The sequence below is a fragment of the Pongo abelii genome, chromosome 9 (assembly GCF_028885655.2).
Source record: "Pongo abelii isolate AG06213 chromosome 9, NHGRI_mPonAbe1-v2.0_pri, whole genome shotgun sequence".
Taxonomy (NCBI): Eukaryota; Metazoa; Chordata; class Mammalia; order Primates; family Hominidae; genus Pongo; species Pongo abelii.
The window spans coordinates 84,642,083-84,662,220 of record NC_071994.2 but is presented as its reverse complement, the minus strand read 5'-3'; the positions used below and the strand labels follow the sequence as shown (position 1 = coordinate 84,662,220).

Sequence of the window (20,138 nt, the reverse complement as noted above, 5' to 3'; positions counted from 1 at the left end):
GCATGAGCCACCTTGCCTGGCCATAAAATTATTTAAACTTTTTCCACCTCTGGAAAAAATACTCAAGGAGAATAGTTTTAATGGACAAAAATTAATGGGTATGAAAATGTCGTAACTATGTTTTTCCTCACACTAACATCAAAAGCAAAATGATTCAGATGTCTAATGTCATTAAAATGTCAAACATATACTATCATGTAGCTACAGGGGCAAAAAGAAAGCAGAAAACCATTGCACTAGCTTCCCTGACATTACTTAGAGAAGCTCTGCCCTCTGCAGCCTGGGATCCTGCATGATTCAGCCTCCACCTTTCTTCCAAATGCATAACCTCTGTAACAGCAGGTTGCTTCCACTAGGCTGGATTCCACTCTTCCTGCTGAAGTCTCATGGCCTTTTCCTGATTCTGCATTTTTGCTCTTGCTGTTCTCTCTTCTTCACACTCCAGTCCCCACTTATTCATGGGAGATATATTCCAAAACCCCCAGTGGTTGCCTGAAACTACGGATAGTACCAAACCTTACATATACCATGTTTTTTTCCTATACATGCCTATGATAAAGTTTAACTTATAAGTTAGGCACACAAAGAGATTAACAACAATAATAATGAAATAGAACAATATAATAATCCAATAAAAGCTATGTGACTGTGGTCTTTCTATCTCTCTCTCAAAATGTCTTATTTGTACTATACTGCAGGTAACTGAAACCATGGAAAACAAAACTGTGGATAAACGGGGAACTACTTTATAACATAAATATCCTTTCTAATCTGGCCCGCCTACCTCTCCAGCCTCACCCTTTCGTACATCTTGTGAATTTGGTTCCAGATACTCTGAACCCCTACAGCACCCTGAATGCACAGAGCCATGTCACAGTTCTTGATGCAGCCTTCATCTTCTGCTTGAGATTCTCGTGATCAGATCTCTGTAAGGTGAACTCCTTCTCACTCTTGCAGTCATATAGAAAGTCACTTAAGAAAATCAAGCATCATCTCCTCATTTACCCTGTTTTGTGTGTGTGTGTGTGTGTTTCCATGATATACTATGTTTCTCATTACTTTAGTTTTGGTCTTATTCTATTTAAATTTTTTTTTTCCTGTTTCTCTTCCTTCATTAAATTTGAACTGATTTTATTTTCAGTATCTAACCATTGTCTGACATACAGAAAGGTGTTAATAAATACTCATTTAAAGAAAGAAAATATGGCTGGGCAAAGTGGCTCATTTCTGTAATCCCAGCACTTTGGGAGGCTGAGGTGGGTGGATCACCTGAGGTCAGGAGTTCCAGACCAGCCTGAACAACATGGTGAAATCCTGTCTCTACTAAAAATACAAAAATTAGTTGGGCGTGGTGGCATGCGCCTGTAGTCCCAGTTACTTGGGAGGCTGAGGTAGGAGAATCACTTGAACCGGGGAGGCGGAGGTTGCAGTGAGCCAAGATCACCCCACTGCACTCCAGCCTTGGCAACAGAGTAAGACTCTGTCTCAAAAAAAAAAAAAAGTCTGTATCTGTATCTGCTGAAATCTTTCTTATTTTTCAATGTCAAGCTTGAATGTCACCTTTTTGAGTGTTCTTCCCAGTGGCTGGAAGTGACTTCCCTCATCTCCATATCCCCTTGGCACTTGTCATATTTTGTTCTTGCATAGTAGTTATTTACTCATCCTTGTTCTCTGTGGACAAAGGTGCTAGTGCATACCAGAGGCTAGCACATACTAGGTGCTCATCATTTCTGAAGTTAATGAATGAATGAATCTTGCTAAGTATTTTGTAGAAACTCAGTGCCCTTAGAGTTTCAACAGATTTTCCAAAGCTGCAGTTCTCCTTAACTGATGCTTAATTTAAAAAGCAATAGAGGTTGTAGAAGTAGAAAGTGTTGTATCTACAACTTGAGAAATCCAATGGAAGTAATTTTTCTTCAAAAAGAACAAAAAATTGGATATTGCCAAGTGCCTGTCCATGGGTTTGCTTCATTGGAAGCATAACTGCAGAATGAAGGTGCTACTGAACTCTTAGTTAACAATTAATTAATTGACTGCTCTTCACATGCCAGGAAGTTTCTAGGTCCTGGGGATCTTAAACAGTTGTGGTTACCACTCTAGTGGAAAGAGACAGAAAATATAGAAGTAAATAAACAAACAAACACACAAAATAACATCAGATACTGCAATGACAAATCCCCAGAGAGTGATTCAAGTAGGAGAAGGAGGGCTAATTTAGATGTTGGGGTGTCAGTGAGGAGATGACATTTGAAATGAGATATGAATTACGAAACAAGATTCAGGCTTAGAGAGATCTGAATGTGATGGTTTTGTTTTGTAAAATGTTGAGACATGGTTTTTTTTTTTTCAATATGATACTAGTCTATGGGTTAATGTTGATGCATTTATCTACTATTTTGTACTTTCTATAACATTTGAAAATGGAGAGAGAGAGAGAGAGATGGAGGGAGAGAAAGAACTTGGTAAATTAGGTAGTTTGGGAGAAAGATAGGTGAAACAATAAGGCTTCAGCCTTGTGCAAACTGTCAACTTAAAAGTGGGGGTGGGGTAAAATGAAAGCTAGAAACTTCCTTTGCCTATAGAATTAGATCTGAACCTCTTGGCATGGCATATACGGACCTTATGATTTAGCCATTCCCTTCTTGACCAGCCTTACTTAGTACAGGTCCATTTCTCCCACTTAATGTTTCAGTATTACTGAAATGCCTGCAGGTTTCTACCTGCTCCATCCTGTTAAATCTCTATCATATTTCAAGTTTTGTTCAAATGTTACCTTATAGTCTAGAGAGGGGTATCTTCCATTCCTTTGTGCCAAGTATACTTTGTACATTCCCAATGTGTTGCATTGCATCATAATGGCATTCTTTTATGTCTCCTTCTACTGAAGGCTGGGAGAGTTTTATCTATTCTCATGTGCCAAGAACCTGACATTCAGTAAGTGCTTGAGGACACTGAATGTTGGATGCCTTCAATGGAAGGCAACATATGATAAGTGTCATTGAGGGTCCTGGGGGAGAACAATGCCATGCCGTAGGTGCAGGAGAGTGTAGAGGGGCTCTCGAGGCTCTAGAGAGAAATCTCCATCCTTCTGAGCTGTGCTCCAGAGATCCTGGACATGGGCTCCAAGGGTCCCTTTCCAGTTTCTGACATCTTTTTCTTGTTTCATATGCAATTACTGGGTGGTGGATATCAGTGCCTTCTTGTGGGTCATGATTGTTCCTTGGCTGAGACACCCTCAAAGGTGGGCCCTTGAAGAGGAAGACTAACTTGTTACTTTAATCCTTGGCTCCAGTGCCTCCTCTGTTTCCATCCTCAGACATAGATTCTCTTCTTGACCTCCAGGGTGTCAGTGCTCTAGTTCTCTTCAGTTGTTCTTTCATTTCCATGGTCTGACTCCAAACCCACTCCGTGCCTCAAAAGCCAGGCTCTCCTTTGAGCTGCCTGAAGCCCAATCAATGACACTTCCTTATCTTCACCCACTGACTTTGTGTAAATGGCTCTCTCTTCTGAAGAAAATCTGGTACCCATTCATCCACACACCACAACCATCTCACCCAGCAGTTAGTAAACACCATTTAACCTCTGTCAGGGCTCTTTATTAGGTTTTAACTTCTGGATGGTGTACAAGCCCTCTTGTGATTTGCTCCCAACCTTTTTCTGTAGCTTTTTCTCTTGGCCTTTCTGTCGATGTATTATGCTCAAGTCATACAGAAGTACAGTACCTTTGTTTGCCTGAAGTACCACTCTTTTGCCAATGTGGGACCTATACCTGGAGTGCCTTCTGTTATCTGCTTTGAAAACACTATTTATCCTTTAGGTCCTGGTTTTCTTCCTCTGTGAAGGTGCTCTTTGGCCTCCCCAAGGAGTATGAAATGCTTCCTTCTTTGTAATCCCATTGCACTTTCCAGATCATTCTGCATATCATTTACCACATTGCAGTGCATATTTATTTTTCACCATTGTGCCCCTACCACTGACCATCCATAAACTGTGAATACCAAAGTTAGGAACTGTGTTCTTGTGATTGCTTTGTCTTTGTGTTCTTTAGCTTTGCCACAGAGCATGTTAAAAACTGCATATTAATACATGTTTGCTGAAATGGTGGGTGAGTGAAATAGTATAGAAACGTACAAGAGGCTGGGCGCAATGGCTCACGTCTGTAATCCCAGCACTTTGGGAGACCTAGGCTAGCAGATCACTTGAGGTCGGGTATTCGAGATCAGCCTGGTTAACTGGTGAAAACCAGTCTCTACTAAAAATACAAAAATTAGCTGGATGTTGTGGCTCATGCTTGTAATTCCAGCTACTTGGAGGCTGAGGCAGGAGGATTACTTGAACCCAGGAGATGGAGTTTGTAGTGAGCCAAAATTGCCCCTCTGCACTCCAGCCTGGGCGACAGAGTGAGACTTCATTAAAGCAAACAAACTTGCAAGCATAGGTCAATGAGTGCAAGGTCAGAGCTTGAACCGCAGCTACTCAGTCTTGGCATTTTAATAAATTTACCAGATATGCACTCACCAATTTGATTTTTTAAGTGTATATTTATTGAGTAACTACTGTGTGCAGGCAAACTCTGAGGGGCCAGCTCTTGGTAAAATTGACAGGAGGAAAACTGTATACCAGAAGAATAGTGGTTCCTTTGACTAGCTGGTCTGTGAGGGCTTTACAAAGCAGGTGTCAGGGAGCTGGCTCTTGAGGAGAGACACTTAGAAAAGAGTTGGGAATGAAAATAATATTGCTTTTTAAAACCATTCAGATTATAACTAAACGCATTTCCAGAATTGTATAATTCCATCTATACATAGTAGCCTGATAAATCAGGTCTACTTTTGAACAAATAACATATTCTCTTGACCTATGGGTCTAATGAGTTCAATGGTGCACATCCTACAAAAGTGGCTGAAAATGTCCAAAGCAAATTTTTTTTCACAGCAAAAATGTGAAAGGTCTTTGTTGAAATCCTCACCATTCACTTCTTCTCTGGGGATGGGGAGAAATGGACTCTGGCTGGATAATGGGAAAGTGAAAACCTATAAAAAGGGAACAGGGGGCCAATACTGCTGCTCCTGTCACTGAGCCCTGTTGCTCTGATTTGGCTCATAAATAGACTCTGTAGAACCAGTGTAGATGTAAACATTTGAGTTAAATGGTATTTTTATGTTTTAATTCAAGGGTGTTAAAAACTGCTTTATTTAAACTAAAAAAAAAACCCTTAGCTTTTTTGTGGGGGGCTTGCTTATGGTCATTAAAAACAAACATGCTGAATTAAAGTGATTTCCAGGTGACAACAGAATTGCTTTGACTGAAAATCATCTAAACCTATTGTCTTGGTTAGTGTATCAGCCTCTCTGTTATGAATCTTGTACAGATAAACCGCCATGAAAGGACTCCTGCATTGGTAGACAGAGACCTGAGCTTAAATCTCAGCTTCCTTATGGTGTGATGACCCTTGGTAGTTTATAACTTTTCTAAGTCTCAGATTCCTCATCCCGTGAAAAGAGGATAATAATGTTCAACTGTCAGTGTTGTAATAGTTTCAATGAAAGGACTGTATTGGTAGTTGGTTATTTAAGACACCTACTGCTAGAGATCCCAAATCCCTCGATCAGGCCTATGTGGGGGCACATAGAGGACAAGGTCAAGTGAATGCTTCATGGTGGGAGTGGTGTTTTTAATCACTAGCTGGAGTTTGATTACAAGTCCCAATACACTTCTCCTGGTGAGCTGAGCTGAACAACATTGAACCATGTGGAATCCTTTCATTTCAGCTGAAGCAGACCAAAGTTCTATTCTAGAAGCAGGAAGAGTGGCTGTCCAGTCCCCTTTCCCCTCTTGACTTCTTAGGTTTTGTGTACATTTAACAAAAACTGAATCAAGAAACAGAAAGGGAAATAAGCAATGCCCCCGAAATCTGGAACAAAGCCACTATAAGAACACACTAATATTTCTAAGCAACTACTCTGTGTCTGGCTCTGTGTGAAGCATAATCTTATTTAATCTTCACAGCAATCCTATAAAGTAGTTATAATCATGTCCATTTTATAACTGAGGAATGAGACTTAGAAAGGCGAGATAAGAAGGCCCACTAGCTGGATGTCCAAAGTTGAACAGCTGTAAGCTGGTAGCAGAGAACATATTTGAACTAATTCACTGAAGGGCAGAGCCCACATGCATAACCAGTCTACCCACTAACTGAGACTGTACAGAAAACATCCTCTTATGTCATCAGCTTTTGTATCCATATGCTTGACTTGGGGAAAACACATCCCATCCCTTTAAAAAGATGATATTAAAAATGCCCAGCATCAGCCTTTGGAATTCTTAAAACCTGTAAAGCTGTATTATTATTAAAATGAAAGGGAACCTTCTTATTTGGTAGATGAAGACATCTCTGTAAAAGCACTGGAGCAGAGGAAATCCTAATCCCTCTTGTCAATACCATGATGACAAGTGTTATACTCCGGGTGTCTGAGTGATAACACGGTTGCTTCACCATGTAATTATTATTGTTTCCATTGGTGTTATCATAGCAGTAATTATCACAAACTAACATATGGCATTTGGTAGTGACTTGGAAAACATCCTGTCACTTTGGCTTTGTAATTTGGGGTGGGTGTTGATGGCATTATGTCATGAATCATGCCCTGCCAATTGTTCCTTCTCCCACAGGGCTCCTATGGGAGCCATACACACAGGGCACAATAGCAGATTGGGAAACAAAGCATCACTTTGTCACAAGCTGTACAAGTACCTGATTTCCTAATATAAACACCTAGTAAAGATTAGGTAGGGAGTTTTGGCTCAGGCTTAGGTCTTAAACAGGCTCTCTTCACCCCTCTGGCTGCATGGGAGAAGCAAAGAGGGAGGAGCTAGTTAAACCTGTGTATATTGCAGACTGGCTAAACTTGTCCACTTTAGTGAAGAATGAAGAAGGTGAGAGAGAACCAGAATCCCCTGAGAGGCCAAACTTTGCCTGTGTTTCCGTATTATACAGATGTAGAAAGCAGCCCAGTGCCAGACTGCTACTCTATCAATATACAGTGATCTTTAGTGGTTTCTAGAACTTTGAACAAAGATATCAGCAACTTCACCCATGGAGAGGAAGCTACAAGAAATATGGCATATGGGAATCTGGAAGGGGATGGTAAGATGCATCTACAGTTTGCAGAGGGAGGGCTGCCTATATACCTATTTAACTCCTCTCATTGTTTCTTCTGAAATAGTAGCAGCAGCAACAACAATAAGCAACACAGCAGAGTGTATTAGCTTCATCTCTCAACAGCTTTATAGCCTTGCAAAGTTACCTCTCATCTGTAAAGTTCAGAGGGGCAGCTGCAATTATTCCTGCTCTAAATATGAACACTACTAGCAGCAACATACACTCTTTAACCTAGTGAAAACTTCAATTTTCTGATAAACTTTCAATTTCCTTTTGTTTTTGTGAATAACATAAGGAGTTGTCTTCTTTGGGAGTCCTCATAGTTTTAGTTTCTATTTCTCACAAAGAAGCAAAGTTGGCGTCACTTCATACAACATACTCATTAACCACCAAGAGCGAGGATGACCATTCTCTCCTTGAAGTGGGGACACTGAGACCAGGCTTACTCATGCATGTGTTAATTAGCTAGATTTAGTCACTTCACAATGTATATATATTTCAGTACGTCACATTGTACATGATAAATACCTAAAATGTTATCTGTCAATTAAAAAAAACATTAAAAAAGAATTAATTCCCTGAGGAGCAACTGCCAACCAATTAGGGACAGTATTTGGTGGATACACACTTCAACTTCCTTAACCTCTTGATGGAACAATTCTTAGGTATGTGCTACACAGTGTCTCCAAAAATCTACAGTGAGATTTACCTCCATTTTCCCACATGGTAACTTACTCATCAAGGAATTCTTTATTAGTTTTTCTCACTTCCCTATTCCCTTCTTTGTTTACTGGGACTATCTACCAAATAATTATATGTGCTCAAATCCTTGTCTTAGGGTATCTTTTTGGTAGAACCCCCAACTAGGTGCCTTCACTTGTCGTTTTCTATTCCTTGTTTTTCTTACATACTTATGAGCTTCATGGGGACAATGCTGAAACTGACCCAGTATTCCCATGGACAGATTTTTTTTTTTTTTGGATAAACATAGAAATGGACATTTCTGGTCTTAAAGCTTGAAACTTACATTTGTTTTATCTGAGTTCCTTCCTCAGGAAAGGACCTCCAGCCTTCTAGAAAAGTATCAAAGAACTGAAATTCATCAGATCATTGCATCCAGACAATGAATTCTAGGCCCCTCATTCATCATGATTGCTTCCTTACCCCTCCCGAATTCCTATTTTCTCCTTCATAGTTACTTTTCTTCCTTTCTATATAGGAATTGTAGTCAGTCAGGGAGATGGATTTGAGACTGAGCTCCCATCTCCTTGACTGCAGCCCCCGATTAAGCCTTCTTCCTTGACAATACTTGTCTCAGTCATTGGCTTTCCCTGCAGCAGGCAGCAAGACATAGACTGAACCCCTGGTGTTTCAGTAACAATGTTTTACTCACTGCTGTATCTTCTGTGACTTGCAAAGTGCCTGGCTCACAGTGGGCTCTCATTAAATCATTGTTGAATGAATGATTAAAGAATAGGGACTAAAGCCCCAATTACTCACTCACTTCTTTTGGATTATTTGCTCCAAGCTTAGGAAAAGACCATAAAACCTGGCAGCATAATCTGACTGTTTCCAATTTAACGAATGTAAACTTTAGCATGTTAGTTTTTTTTATTGTTATTACTTTATTTCGATATTTCTTTAATGTGTGCTATGAATGTGTCCTAAATATTGTGTTAGGCTATTTACATACCTTACATCCTTTAATAATTGCAACTTCTCTGTAAGGTAGGTTTTATTATTTATAGTCTGAAAACGCCAAAAGTAAGGCTTATACAAGTTCATAAAGTTTATGTGTGGAAGATATAAACTTAGGGCTTAAACCACAGTATGTGTAACTTGAAAGTCCACACTTTTCCCCATATTTTTTGTAGTCTAGGCAAGTAATAAATTTACAATCTGTAACTTTTAGCTTTGTCTTAATCCAATTCTAAAGTTTAAATTGCCCAAAAGGAAAAGAGGTGGTATATGTCAGTTCCCAGAAGCTTTCTGCAAGCACAAGAAAATAGCTGTTGTAAGAAAGTACAATTCTATGAACTAGTGTTTCAAAGATAAAGGTAAAAAATGAGTTTTTATGCCTGAGCTAATGCTCTACTACTTTGATAGAAAGGTGAAAAGAAAAGAAACTGACTACTATGCTGGGAATGTTGCAACAGGTTCTGATGTATTAATAGTTGTAGTTACATCCTATATCATAACAGTGTAAAATGTGTCTCATTAATACATTCATGACGGTGGCAGAATAATTGAGAAAAATTTATATTAATTGTGGAATCAAAGCAGAATACTCCAGATTTCACTTCTAAAGTGAGTTTTGATTTAAGCAAATAAACGGAAACCTCAAGAATGACAAAAAAGTTGCTCTTTTTTTCTTTCTAATTAAAATAGGATATTTACTTAAATCTAGGTTTATGGGATAAAAGTGAAACATTTGAATGAACAATACTCCTTCTTTTATAGATTGAACAATTCTTAAAAGGAGTGCTGAACAAATTTAAGTGAAACTTCTGGTTTAGAGAAACCTCTCTGGTTTTAAGTTAATAGAATACAGAATTGATTTTAAGTTAATAGAATACAGAATTGTCTCAGGAATTCTGAGCAAACAAGTATTTCAATGAAGAAACAAAAGAAATTCAATGTCGTTCTTGTTATCCTTGTCTGGAAGATCAATGTGGAGTGTTTGAAAGGGCCACTGGATCAGAAGTCAGAGACCTATCTATGGTGGGCTCTGGCTTGCCATTAATAAGTATAATCTTGAATAAGTCTCCAATATTTTCTTGGTCTTAATTTCTTGCCCAAAGATTGAATTAGATGTTTTTATGGGATTTTTTACTTTTAACATTCTGTGACTTTATGACTATGTTATAGAAATGTATTAGATTGATTATTTTAGTGGTGTCACATAGGGAAAGATGGCACTCTGAAGATACTATTAGCTGATGGGACAGGCAGCTATAATCTAATAAAACAATCAGTGAAATTAGAATTTGCAGTTATAATTTCAATTTGGCCTTTCCACTCTAACTCTTTGTGTGCAGAATATAGGCTTTGGAGTTGAAAAGACCAGGTTCAAATCCCAGTCTGTCACTTATCAGCTGTTCAACCTTGATGAGCTCATTTTTGATTCCTCAGTTCTCATCTCTAGAAAGGAGATGAGAATGTATGTCCTACTTTATATTGAGGGAGTATTTGTATGAATATCATGGAATGAAATTTTTGAAAGCACTTTATAGGAGTAAAAATGACTATACTGATGTAAGTTATCAATATTGATTAAAAGGAGTGAAGTAGGAGGAAAAATAAAGCCTCTTTAGACTGTTTTGGGAAGATGGTCCAAGTCTCCAAACCAATATGAACCCTGACAAGGTTGTCATTTCTCTGATATTGGGGAAAGGACTTCTCAGAAATGCAAGTTTCTTCTAATCACAAAAAGATTACCTTGCTGCTATAAAGGGTTGAAATAAGAAATAAAAATCTTCAAAATGCTTGAAAAAACATACAGTTAGAAAACTACGTGGTTTTTGTTAAAAAAAACTTTATGGAGCAACTATAATGTATTATTTGCTGTGCCAAACTCTTTGCAAATCTTGTCTCATTCATTTCTACAATGAGGCTTTGAAGTCAATATAATTTTTCGCATGTTACGACATAGCATTAAAACATAAAGAATTTGAATAACCGACCAAGGTCGTATGACTGGTAAAAGGTAGAGACCTGATTTTAACTCATGTTTTTTTTTTTTTTTTGGAGACGGAGTCTCGCTCTGTCGCCCAGGGTGGAGTGCAGTGGCGCGATCTCGGCTCACTGCAAGCTCCGCCTGCTGGGCTCATGCCATTCTACTGCCTCAGCCTCCCGAGCAGCTGGGACTACAGGTGCCTGCCACGACGCCCGGCTAATTTTTTGTATTTTTTAGTAGAGACGGGGTTTCACTGTGTTAGCCAGGATGGTCTCGATCTCTTGACCTTGTGATCCGCCTGCCTCGGCCTCCCAAAGTGCTGGGATTACAGGCGTGAGCCACTGCGCCCGGCCTTAACTCATGTTTTTTAGAGATCAAAGCTCATTCTCTTCCTTCCGCCCTATGCTGCCTCTATGTCAAGGAAAAAAATAACTATTTTTATAATAAATTGAGTTCCAACCTTGTGATAGACATTGAATTAGGCAGTTACATGAGACCTTTGAATCTTCACAGAACCTCTCTTGATGTAAGTTTTATTCTCATTATAAAGAAAGATAGTTGAAAGAAGTTTTCACTTTCAAGAATGATAGTGACACATCAGCAAATTGGTTTAAAAATCCAATGAACAAAGCAAATTGAAAACAAGCAACAAAATAAGTTTTGGGGAATAGAGGGGAAATTAATTTCCTACTATGATATGCATGCATACTTCAATATATATGTATGGGCTGTGTTATATATGCTAGCATTTATATGCTAATTTTTGGAATGAATGATGCAATTCTTAGCTAGAGAGAATGAAAGTTTCAAAATTAATATATAGAGAGATGAGGATTAATTGGGACCAGTTAAAAGACAACTGAATAGGTGATAATTTTTGGAATATCAAGTTCCACAAAAGCCATTTCAAGTCATTAGCCATCTGTAGGATTAAGATGACATATAGAGAGAACACATATAAAAATAAATGTTCCACATTGTTAGATTCAGGTATCTACCATGTGTCTAGCATCATGCTAAGAATTTTTATATGAATTATCTATCGAATCTTCAAAGCAGCCCTGTAATGTACATGGTAGATACCTGATTCTAACAATGTGGAACAGTTATTTTTATATGTGTTCTCTCTTTACTTCACCTTAATCCTAGAGACGGCTAATGACTTGAAATAGTTTTTGTGGAACCTGATATTCCAAAAATTATTGCCAATGTACATTGCAGGGCTGGTTTGAAGATTAGATGAGATAATTCATATAAAAACAAGAAAACTGCAACCTCCCACTCTACTACCATGAAAGTAACCCTAAGTGATATTACTGTTTTCCAAGGAAAGACAATAAAAAGTCCTTGAACTTTAGGTCATCAAAGACTTTTGCACCTGGTCATATTTTTTATCTCTGTACCAATTTTTGCTGTCATTCTGGATAAACTTCATACCTGAGACAGTGAATGTCTTCTGGTGAGTTAGCAATTGTGTTTTACCACCAGGGCTCTGCCCCTTGCTACTTTATCCACCCCACTTCTTACCTTGTTGCTCAGGCAAGGTAGCACTCACATAAACAACTTTAAAAGGAAAGGACTATAAAAGCTGCACTAGAGAACATTTCTAGCAGAAACTAGATCAGGACAGGATTTCTAAATCTATCAGAGAAATTACATCTTTCTACCATGTAAATGAGTATTTGCTTCTGAGATGGCCTTTCCTCCTACATCGGAAGCTCCTTAAAGGCAGAGACCAGAGAATGTGTGCTCCCTGTCACCACAGATTCCTTTTAGAAGTATCTAAACAATACCTCATGTAAGTTAAAGATTCAGCCTCATCCGACCTCTGACATTCCATTCCCATTCTGAAGTCTGACACCAACAATTTCAAAGGTGACTTTCATCCTATCATCATAGACATGTGAGTGAAAGGTAAGGGCCTCCATCTTCAGCTTACTTTTAAAAGTACTGCCATCCTTATTCTGCTTAGTGTTTGTTCTCTTCTGGTTCTATTCCTCTGTCCTTTCCATAGGACCTTTACTCTCAAACTATGATTAGAACTCTGGTGTTTCTGCATGGATACAATTTTTTGTTTCAATTCCCTTAAGCAGAGACTGTTCTCTTAAGTCATGTGCCTAAAATTCTTGGAGCCTCTGTCAACATTATCCTTTTCCTCATTGTCACATACAAACCACCACTCTTACTTCCCACCTTTCATAAAACACCTCCATATATGAAGCTCATGATAGTTGTTGCCTGTCTGTCTGTCTGCCTGTCTGTCTATCTATCTATCTATCTATCTATCTATCTCTATCGATCTATCTATCTATCTATCTATCTATCTATCTATCTATCTATCTATCTATCATCTATCTATCTATCTATCTGTCTTATCTCTCTCTCTCTCTCTGGGTGGCTCCTATTTCCTGAAATTCCAGTCACTCCCTCATATTCATCAGGAACATTTGCTCCTGGGCATTATTCCAATTCCTGTTGTCATCCTCCATAATTTCCATACCCAAGTGGGTGATCCATTTTAGCCTCAAATCTTCCTGTCCTTATGGACCCCAATAAATTTTTCCTTTATTCCAGCTATTTCACTCCCAAAGTCATATGGCAGTTATTGCAGGTATAACTACAACTCTTGAAATGTTAAACTGCAATGATGCTACCTTATCACTCTAGGTCTTTATTCTCTCTTTGAGGGTTCAGTTTCTTTCTTTTGCCTTTTTTTCCCCGGTATTTTCTTTCGTGACTTCAGTTATTTCTTTAGTTACCTTAGACCAGTGGTACTTCATTACAGCTACTTCCTTTCTTTTCAATACCCTTCCACTTTTTATTTCTATAGAAGCTATCCTGGGTGTACCCCAGGAACTTAAAACAAAAAGCGTCCAACACTCAACTCATGTTTGTGACCAAACCAGGTCCTTCAGTATTTCTTATTTTGGTGAGTTGTGTCACATAACCTACAAATGTTGGTAAGATCATCCTTGGCTGTACCTTTACATAACCCTCATATCCAATAAGAATTCAAGGCATGTTATTACTGCTCAACTTCCCTTCCATTTCTTACATCCTCATCATTCCTTTATTCTTGTCCTAGTGAAGATTCTGATAATCTTTTGTCTATTACATGGAATTTTAAATTGTATTCTGTGCACATCTTGTTTCCTCTTCCTAGTTCCTTTCTTCTTTAAGCTTGCTGTGAAATTTGGAACTGGTGACTGCTCCTTCTTTTTTCTTAAAACTCTTTTCTCTGTTGGCTTTTAAGACACAGCTTTCTTTTGGTTTTCTTTTACCTATATGACCTTTCCTTTTCATCTTCTTACAGGGTTTCTTTTCATCTTTCTGATTCCTATGCCATTTCTTCAGTATTAGTACTTAGTACTCAGTCCTCAGCTCTTTTTCCCTTTTCACTCTCTCTACCCTCTCTGGGCAAAGTTATCTATTCATGAGATTTTATCAACTATCAAATATGATGCTGTATCTCCAGTCTGGACCTATCTTCTGAGATCCTGTTACATTTATCTGGCTGCCTACTTCCCTTCCTCATATGGATTTCATATAGCCTCTGAAGCCCATCATCCTGGAGAGAACTTGATGCCCTATCCCATAAATATATTCCTCCTTTATTCCCTATCACAGTTATTGACATCCTCAAGCCACCAAAGCAGAAAGCTTTCCCTTTTGTCCTTCACATGTAGTCAGGCCTCAAACTTTATGTCCCCTTCCTCTCACAGACACATGCTCATCTGTTTAACTTTATTGCTATTGCTATAGTTTTTTTAATATAACTTTATATCACCTTACCGCACATGCTTCCCTTTGTTCCTAAACTGCATTCTCATGACACCATTTGCAGTACTCAGGACAAAAGAGGATATAATGCTCTTTGACCCACCCATAGCCACTTGTAGTTCCTTGTCCACCTGGCGATACCTATTCCCTTTTCAAGATTCACTTGAGCATAGCTTATTTTCTGAAGTCTACTTTTATCTTTGCATAAAACTGGCTGTTTCATACATTGTGTACCTCTTTCTAGTATGATAATGAAGGCAAATGAAACACATACTTTATTACTCTCATTTATTTATAAGTCATTTTTCCTCACTGGGCCAGAAACTCCTTGAAGGGGCAACCATGACTTATTCACCCTTGTATCCCACTGCCTAAGACAATGACCATCTCAATAAATGCTCAATAGACTTTTCAAACAAATGGAATAGGTGCTGTTTTTGAATAACAGACATTTACAATTTACTTGACATAATACAGCTGGCTAACATTACATTTAACACATATTTACATTTTTATACAAATCTCTACAGTTTTAACAAAGTTTCATCTTCTGAATAAATAAAATATCACCTTAAAATATTACAGCTTCATGATTTATGAGCAGATTCCTTCAATCACAGGTGTGCTCTTTGGCAAATGCATGGTTTTGCATATATTATTTAGGTTCTTCTAATCCTAAGAGAAAGTTGGGAAGAAATTAATATATAATATGTAATAATCTTTTCCTCACATAAGAATAGCTCCTATAACTACTGCACCGGAAGGAAGTTTCATATAAATTGATAACACTAAGTTCGAGAAGTAGTGTTTTCCTTAATATTTCTATTCTGTTTAGTCTGGCCAGAGGGTGGTTACTCCTTTGTAGGAAAGCATAGTGAATATGAGTCAGAAGAAAGAAGCTTGGGTTCCTGAACTGCTGTTTACTGGTTTTGTGACCTTAAGAAAGCTACTTAGATGTCCAGAGTCTCTGTTCCTTTATTTGGTTATTTCATAGGAAATTTGGCAGAATCAAAGAGCATCATGTATATAAAGGGCTGTGCATCCCATAAATTGTGGGGCAACACTCTGTGAAAAAACAGCAAGGATAGGAAGAGCATGGGGCTGGCAGTCAACAGACCAGTTTAAAGTCTTTGTTTTGCCATATTCATGTGGTTTTGCGCACATTACTTAACTTCTTTGAACATATTTCCTCAATCTGTAAAATGGGGACAATAACATCTACCTCCTACAATTGTGGAGATTAAATGCAGCAATGCATTTAAGGCATCTGACATATAATCATTGCTCTATAACTGCATAGGTGAGAACAGCATTCAGTTTTTGAAATCCTCTATCCTCTATACATCTTTTATGCCCTGTAGCATGATCAACAACCAACTGAGATGAATCTCTAGTATGTGTTAACCCTGAGCTAGTATCCTCTGCAGAATCAGGCTCACCTAGAATTCAGCCTGGAGCTGGACTGTCCACACTCCTTAAGTACAAACACATGTAAAGTATACTTTGCCTGGAACTCTCACATGATAGCAGTCATTATTATAGTTTCTGCTTATTACTCAGATCCAGCCACTATCATAGCCACTTTATATACCTTATTTTGTTTAAACTTCACATAAATTCTGAGAGGTGGGGATATTATCCTGTCCATTTACAGATGGTGAAACTTAGAAACTCACAGAAAGGATAAGCTTCAGTTACAGGCAAGTAAGAGGCAAGAATAAAAAATTAACTGAGGGTTTCTGATAATATGCCCAGTGTTGGTTGGTTTGTTTGTTTTCTGCCCACACAACAATGACAAATAGGTCAAGCTCACTCTAGCACTTTTGGCTACTCCTTCAAAATCAACAGCATTTATGAGTTAAAAAGGCAGCTTGACAAAATACCAGCTTTAATTTGCTTCTGTCACTGATCTTAGCAGGAGTCCTTACCTTTGATTTAGTCCCAACTCTCTGGGCATTTGGAATATTTTCTTACCCAGATTAGTAGCTTGAGCCTTCCCATCCTTCCTGTGCAGAGACCCAGGTGTAATGGGGCCTTCTCTGCTTTACACACAGGCAGATCTCCAGGCATTTGGAGCACACACTTACCTGGATCAGCAGCTTGAGCTGCCCCACCCTTCCTATGTAGCAATTTGGGTGCAAGGGGACCCTCTCTGCTTCATGACTAGGCAGATCTCCAGGCAGTTGAAGCACACACTTGCCTGGTTCCAAATCCTGACCCATCCCACTATTCTGGGCAGAGGCTGGTGCACCAGGTCCTCTCTGCTCCACAATCAGGCAAATTTTCAGACACCTGCTCACCTTGCTTGGCAGCCTGAGCTGCCCTACCCTTCCTGCAGAGAGATCATGGTGCAGTGGGGTCCTCTCAGCCCCATGTTCAGGTAGCTCTCCAGGCATTTGGAGTGCCTGTTCACCTGAATCAGCAGCCTGAGCTGTCTCACCCCTTCTATGAAGAGATCTTGATGCAGCAGGGCCCTCTCTGCCCCGTGTCTAGGCAGATGTCTGGGCATCTGGAGCACCCACTCTCCTGGATTAGGATTTTAGGCAACCCTCTTCCCTGTGCAGAGGACTTGGGGCCAAAGTGGTTTCCCATCTCCTTGCGTATGCACTACTCTGGGTGCTAGGTGGCTAGCCACTGGATTTTCCCTTGGTGCTGGTGCTTGTGCCTGTCAATGGGGGAACTTCAGGTGGGCATGCCCAGTCTGACTTCACCCTTCTTGTCCCCAGCCCGCAGAGCTGAGCAGGGAGCTCTGACTACTGTTCATGCCAAGAATCAGCCCATTGCCTGAGGCAACAGAGAGCTCCTCCTAGTAAACAAGGATCCAGTATACACCTAGCTTTTACCCACGAGTGCCACCTATTGACTCATAGGTTGAACCACACAGCCTAATATAAAATTTGCCAACAAAATTGCATAGTGTTAGCTATAGAAGCAAAGCCAAAAGATTCTACTCAGCATTCTCTACAGTTACACCCCCTAAGGAATTGGGGGAAGGTAAAAGGAAACATAGGAAAAAAAAAGAAAAAATCAAAATAAAAAATAATTGCAAAAGTTGGAGGTGTCAGCATTTCCAGATGAGAAGGAACCAGTATAAGAATTATGACACCCTAGGCTGGGCACCATGGCTCACACCTGTAATCCCAGCCCTTTGGGAGGCTGAGGCGGGCAGATCACGAGGTCAGGAGATCGAGACCATCCTGGCTAACACAGTGAAACCCTGTCTCTACTAAAAATACAAAAAAATTAGCCGGGCACGGTGGCGGGCACCTGTAGTCCCAGCTACTCGGGAGGCTGAGGCAGGAGAATGGTGTGAACCCGGGAGGCGGAGCTTCCAGTGAGCCGAGATCATGCCACTGCACTCCAGCCTGGGCCACAGAGGGAGACTCCATCTTAAAAAAAAAAAAAAAAAAAAAGAAAGAAAGAATTATGACACCATGAAAAATCTGAGTGTAGTAATAACACTAAAGGACCATACTAGCTCTCCAACAATGGTTCTTAAACAAAATGCAAATGCAGAAATAACAGGCAAAGAATACAAAGCATAGTTGCAAAGAAGCTCAATGAGATCCAAGACAGGTTTAAAATCAAGGAAGAACTTCTAAAGCAATCCAGGAAATGAAGGAAGAGATAAACATCTTAAAAAGAAATCAGTCAGAACAGAACTTCTAGAATTGGAAAACTCATTTTAGGAATTTTAAAATACAATTGAGAGCTTTACCAATAGACTGGACCAAGCAGAAGAAACAATTTCAAAACTTGAAGACTGGTCTTTCAAACTAACATAGTTGGACAAAAATAAAGAATTTTAAAATGAATATTAAAAAATGAACAGTCATTGAGAAATATGGAATTATGTAAAGTGACCAAGCCTACAAATTATTGGCATTCTTGAGATAGAAGGAGGAATAGTAAACACTATGGAAAACATCCTTCAGGGAATAACTCAAGAAAATTTTCCTAATCTTGCTAGAGAGGTAGATATTCAGATACAAGAGATCCAGAGGACATCGGCAAGATATACAAAACAAACGTCACCAAGGCATATTGCCACCAGATTGTCCAAGGTGTTAAAATAAAAACCTTAGCCAAATTAAATTTAACAGGGTTTAGTTGAACAAGGAATGACTTATGAATTGGGCAGCCTCCCAAGCCAGAGTAGGCTCAGAGAGACTCCAGCACAGCCACATGGTGAAAGAAGATTTATAGACAGAAAAAGAAAAGTGACGTATGGAAAATGGAAGTGAAGTATAGAAACAGTCTATTAGTTACAGCTTCTTGTTTGCCTTATTTGAACACAATTTGAACAGATGGCCTCCTTCGATTGGCCAAAACTCAGTGATTGGCACAAGAGTAGGTTAGTCTGTTTATACCTCCATTTAGGTTACAGTTCACTATATACAGAAAAAGTAGTTGGCTGAACTTAAAATGCATAAAAAGGCAGCTTTAGGCTAAACCTAATTTAACCAAGGTCAACACTACAGAAAAATTTTAAAGACAGCTAAAGAGAAAGGATCAACTAATGCAAAGCTAACCCCCAACAGGCTAACAGTGGACTTCTTAGCAGATATCTACAAACCAAGAGAGATCAGCAGCTTATTTTCAGCATTCTTGAAGAAAAAAAAAGAAAAGAAATTCCAACCAGGAATCTAATATCCTGCCAAACTAAGCTTCATACACGAAGCAAAAATATGTGTTTTTTTTTGAGACAAGCAAGCACTAAAGGAATTTGTTACCTCTAAACCAGCCTTACAATAGATCCTTAAGGGAGTTCTAAACATGGAAACAAAGAAACAATACCTGCTACCACAAAAACACTGTTAAGTACATAGCCCAAAATCCCATAAAGCAACCACACAATAGAAACCAGCTAACAACTTCAGGATAGGATAAAAATCTCACATATCAATATTATCTTTGAATGTAAATAGTCTAACCATCCCACTTGAAAGGCACAGAGTGGTTAGTTGGATTAAAAAAAAACTAAACCCATCTATCTACTGTCTTCAAGAAATGCATCTCACATATAATAACACCTATAGGCTCAATGTAAAGGGTCAAAGAAAGATTTACAATACAAATAGACAAAGAGCAGGGGTCACTATTCTTATGACAGATGAAACAGACTTTAAACCAACAACAGTAAAAAAGAACAAAAACGGGGGCATTGCATAATGATAAAGGGTTTAATCTAACCAGAAGACTTAACTATCCTAAATATATATGCACCCAATAATGGAGCACCTAGATTCATAAAATAAGTACTTCTAGACCTATGAGAAGGCTTAGACAGCCACACAATGGTAGTGGAAGACTTCAACACCCCACTGACAGAGTTACACAGATCACTGAGGCAGAAAACTAGCAAAGGTATTCTGGATTTAAATTTGACACTTAACAAATTGGACCTAGTAGTCATCTATAGCAGTGATCCCCAAACTTTTTGGCACCAGGGATCAATTTTATGGAAGACAATTTTTCCATGGACCTGTGTGGGATGGTTTCAGGATGAAACTGTTCCACCTT

The 20,138-nt window shown here is 38.9% G+C and overlaps 1 long non-coding RNA gene across 1 annotated transcript in view; it reads right to left on the bottom strand.

Annotated features, from left to right (window-relative positions):
- The window catches only part of LOC129048723 (uncharacterized), a 68,765-nt gene that overhangs the window by 21,746 nt on the left and 26,881 nt on the right, over positions 1-20,138 (bottom strand). Inside the window, exon 2 of the long non-coding RNA XR_008511301.1 lies at positions 15,186-15,290. This is a non-coding gene — a long non-coding RNA (uncharacterized LOC129048723). The remainder of the gene's footprint in view (positions 1-15,185; positions 15,291-20,138) is intronic.